Here is a 5174-nt window from a genome sequence, read left to right as displayed (position 1 = left end):
AATCCCAGGACAAACAGCCAGTTTCTTTAACAGTAACAAAACAAAACAAAAAAACCAACAACAACTTACAAGGAAAAAGAGAGATGATAGGGAAACTATAAAATTTTTGTAACATACAAACATTTATTTGATAACATTTTAAAAGGCAGGGAGAATCACACCCATTTTCTAAACTATGTCACTGTAAAGAGACTGAATTTAAGAGCTCTTGGTTTGCTTTGGAAACTTCTGAAGAGTTGACCATTAGCAGCATAGCAAGCTTTTTTCTTCTCCTCTAAACTCTTCTGCACTTGGGGGTCGGAGGTTAGTATGAGGGAAAAGGGTTGTTGACAATTGATGCTAAATAAATAGTATATAGTTGAGCTTGCCAAATCTCCCCACTTCCTCCCATAGGTAACAGGGTGACTTGACTTATTCTTTAACTGTAGTCATTGAATAAGCGAGTAGGTTTATCAAACACAAAGAATGGAGGGAAATTTCCATTGTAGATAATTTCCAATGGTGGGAATGGATGAACTCAGCTTAATTGTTCAGTCCCTCCTCTTTCTAGAGGTATGCTAGCAATGGAACTCGAACATTTGGTCCACTGAGACATTGGTGTAAAGCATTCAGTTCCTTTGATTTAAATGCCTTAGAAAAGCCATCTCTGGGTGTGGAAAGCAATTGGTTTGTTACAATGGCAGTACTATATAAGGAAAATAAGAGCAGCAAACAGCAGTCAGTGTCCCTTTCCTCTTGACCTCCAATGATCACTCCACTCCTGTCAGCTTTATAGTTCAAGCACACTCAACTGGGAGAGCAGAGGGTGGTAACCAGGGCAGGGAAGTGAGGAGGCCTTTATCCAGATCTGTGGATCACTTCAGATCTTCTAGGATTCCCAGCATCCTGATCTTTGTAGTAGAGGTAGTTATGGGGCTTGAAGGTTAAAAATCCTGATCCTTTTGAAGTATACCATAGAGATAGTATTCTTTTCCAACTGCACCCTCCATGGTTAGATGCATAAATAGCCTCCTCACTGACCATAGGAAGCTCAGACACCAACAGCAAGAAGGCATTCTTGGAAGATGGAACAATCAGCCTATCTCTACCTGGCCCAATGTTAAGAAGACAGTTGTCTCCAAAACTTACTATCTGAACCAGAACCAAAACGATTCCAGATTTACTTCAATGTCAGACATATCCGTGTCCCCATGAGAGCCCCAGATGACTAGAGGATGGTGATGCACATCTCCGACTGTGACCTAGCACCCTCCCTGGCCTGAACTTACCCTTACAATTGTAGTGTCCTCCCTAGAAACGGGCATTTCCAGCCCTCTCTGTCATATATTACCACCACATCCTTGACAGAGCTATCATTGTAGAGTCAAGAAAGAAAATTTGTAGAGTTCAAATAAATATCAGGACATTCCCACTCTTCATGAGGCCAAATAAGGTCAGGTTCGTACCTGTTATCAAGGTACAGACAGGTCTGGCATTGTTTTCTTGATGACAAAATGCTATGTTTTGAAGCCATTTTTCTCATCAAATAGAGTGGATGGAACCATTACTAAGAGTGACTGATGGAGTCCACCATACAGTAGGAGGTCCTGGGGTTATGTCGGAGATCCGTTCCTACCGCGCGAGGGGACATAACGTGATTTTCGCCGTACGTCGGAACCCACCTCCCTAAGCACCCACATCACTCACATGGAGCACATACACAGCAGTCATGAAGTGAAACAGTCAAAAAAATTAAAAGAAAGATAACATTTCCTGACCTTTTCTTGTGGTAAATAAATAATAAAAAACATAAAGCACATATGTACATACGTCGAAATGACGGAACTTTTTTTTTTATAAATAAATGGGAGATGGCGACGTAACCACAAAACGACGTAAGTCCAGTCCGATGTAACCCCAGGACTGTCTGTATATGTTTCTCTTCCAGATGGTTGTTTCCAACTCACCAACTGAATCACAGTTTAGATCCAGCTCCTCAGGGTTCCAGTTCTAAAACAGTTGTTGTCAGGACTACATTCTGGTGCCACAATCGGGGTGGGAGAGGTCAGCATGGTAGAATCCAGGTGGTTAGTTGTTATGCACGAAGCACTGTACCAGAGCAGCTGCTCACCTTCCAGTGCCCCGACTGACTGCCCCAGGCCAGCACTGACCACACCCCAGGGCCCTCACACCCTGAACTTTGCCTATGGGAGACTTGGCAAATCCAGGGCAGGGGGTAGCAGTGCACTCAGCTACTCCCAGCACCAGCAACTTGCCCACCACATCCGTCAGTTAAAACAGGCTTTTGATTCACCAGTCTTAACAAATGGATCTTGTCTGCAAAGCAAACATTTTGTCATGTTTTGTTTTTAAGGACCACTATGGTGTTCACGCAAGTGGATGAGATCTGTCTGCTGTATAAATGAGAATGGAGGGCGTTGTGGAGGGTGAAAGTACAAGCCACCTGAGGCAGCTATGGGACCTTCCCCACTTTTGTGATACTCATCAAAACTTCATTTCTCTATTGTCTCAAATGTGCCCCTCCGGGAAATATTCTGGTTTGAATAGAATCTGAGAGTCGGAATCCAGGAAAAGATTAGCTCTACTAAACCCTGCACTCCAATTCAAGTAGAGATAAAACAAGAGCGAAAAGAGACATATCTCCAAATTCAATTCTCCCGTCTTCAGTTATGTTTTATGGAGAACTTATGTCATTCACCAAAGAGATGTAGTTTCCCCAGGGGAGACAGCAGGTGCACATTTTCTCTCAAGGTTATTTAATTGCTGTCAGGAAGACGTATGATTAACAAAGCCAAATGCTGGAAATATGAAGTATAGACAATTTTAAAGTTGTTTATATAGTTGATTACAGTATATCACACCATGTGTTTATTTGCCATAAACCTGCCTTTCACAAACTGTTTCCACACCTGTGCATCTGCACTAAACAGCCTACCGCTTAGCTGTGTGAGAATCCCCAGCTAAGAGAGTGGCCAGCACCCAGCACAAAGCAGCTTTCCCTGGTGGCCTCTCAGTCACCACCTAGGCACCAGCTATGCACCAGCTTCACACCAATGGTTCAAACACCTTCAGCTGACCCACAGCGCCCCGACTTGGATGAGGGCCCTTTGAGCTTGTCAGAAGGACAACACTATGGAAATGACAGGCCACTGGGGCCCCTCACTGTCCTTTACAGCATTGCTACTTAAAGTGAGGCCCACCATCTACAATCTGTTGGTTACTGTTCAGAGATGAGACAAATACAGAATTGAGAGGGAGCATTTAGAACTGTTGAGAGGGCCATTTCGAAGCACAAGTTTGTTGAATCTAAAGTTTTAAAAATGGGACTTGGCATCAGTAGATGAGTGGATAAAAAAGCCATGGTGCATTTATACCATGGAATACTATGTAGCAGTAAAAAAGAAGAATCTCTTACCCTTTGAGACAGCATGGAGGGACCTGGAGACTATTATGCTAAGTGAAATAAGTCAGTCAGAGAAAGACAAGTATCACATGATCTCACTCATATATGGAATCTAAGTAACAAAATAAACTGATGAACAGAGTGGATCCCAGATTTGAAGCATGGAACAGAGTGCAGGATCTCAGAGGGAAGGTGGGGGAGGTGGGTGGGAGGTAATCAACCAAGGACCTTGTATGCATAGGCCATGGGCACAGACAATGGGGTGGTGAGGTCCTGGGGTGGGGGGAAGGGGCGGGCTGGAGGGGGTCAATGAGGGGGAAAAGAAGACATATGTAATACTCACAAAAATAAAGAATTACAAAAGAAATGGAACTTGAATTTTGTGTATATTGCTTTTTATTCCATTTTAAGCTATTTTTATTGCACTTTACAAAGTATCAGGCTATCGCAGATTGGAAATAAGAACTAATCCTTCACCATAGATAGTCTGAGAAGCACTGCTTTGGAGTGATGGCTCCCATGCATGTTACATCTCAGGGCTTTGCCTTGACCTCTGGAAGTTCCCAAGGGGCAAAAATGTGGACCTGCAAAGATGATCATCCCAAAGGGTCAAGGGTCATTCACAGGTAAGAAGCAAATATTCAAACCACTGCACATGTGTTGGGTCCATGCAAGGTGTTGGTAGATCTAATGAAACTAGCCCAGCTGACCCCTGATCACAGCACAACCCTCGGGCTTTCAATAGTAGTAGGAGAAGCAGCAGCCACTGAGACTTACATAGGATTTACTGTGATGCAGATGCTGTCCTAAATGCTTTACACAGACAACATAGCAAATGGTTTCTCTCTCCTTGGGGTGACATATATTGACACCTATACATGTACCCAGAGAATTGTAGCATCAATTCTGCATACAGTGACCCCTTGTACAGGCATAAAAATTTGCTAACAATTGACCCCTTATTTGGGTATTTCAAGATATCATGCCAAATATACCAGAGACAATAATTAACGAGTAGAAATATAATACCTGGGACATAGATTTTTGTTCAGATATTGGTCATAGAGTCTAGCTGGAAAAAAATTTAATATGGAAACAGCATTCAATTTTGGAAAATGTTGGGATAATTTGAATTATGTTTTCATTTTCTGTTGTCATATTTGGAAATCCTCTGCATGAAACAGAGATAAAAAAAAATACATAAGCAAAGAAAATACAACACAACAAAACTTGCGTCACAGCATAGAGACACTATCCAAGACCATATCTTTCCCTGCTAAAACAGATAGTAAGACTGGGGAGCATTTTCAGACATTTTTGTGCTCTTTGCCCCAATGTGGGAGTTTAATAAATGTTAGAATTTTATGAAGTCAGTACTTAACAGAGTTTATTAGCCTATTCCTCTAAGAATCCTTCTTGGACTCTGGGTAAGAGCAGCTGCTTTCTGCCCCCTTTCCTTATCTCTACAGTAACCAGACCCATCCCATTGCCATTGGCAGCCCATTTTCCTACTTGGCGTTGCAGTGGTCAAAAAAGTTCATCACACACAGATTTTTAGTCTATCATTGTAGGGAGGGGTTAAGAAGTTCATCCCAGGGGAGATATAAATAGGGGCAGCTCTTCCTTCATCTTTCTGTGACCTTTGTCCCCCTTCAAGTTCTAGGGTCAAGCTGGGGCTCAACTTTATGGAGGAAATAGATGGTTCCAACCCAGGTGAGCAGGCAGGGAGATGTTTTCTCTCCCCACTGACTAAGATCTCTTCTCTTTCCTA

General features: G+C 42.6%; 1 pseudogene; it reads right to left on the bottom strand.

Moving 5' to 3' along the window:
• Nucleotides 1-749: 749 nt before the first annotated feature.
• LOC132238836 (tissue alpha-L-fucosidase-like) lies at nucleotides 750-1543 on the bottom strand (annotated as a pseudogene).
• Nucleotides 1544-5174: the final 3631 nt, after the last annotated feature.

The sequence above is a fragment of the Myotis daubentonii genome, chromosome 7 (assembly GCF_963259705.1).
Source record: "Myotis daubentonii chromosome 7, mMyoDau2.1, whole genome shotgun sequence".
Taxonomy (NCBI): Eukaryota; Metazoa; Chordata; class Mammalia; order Chiroptera; family Vespertilionidae; genus Myotis; species Myotis daubentonii.
This window is presented reverse-complemented; position numbering and strand designations above follow the sequence as displayed.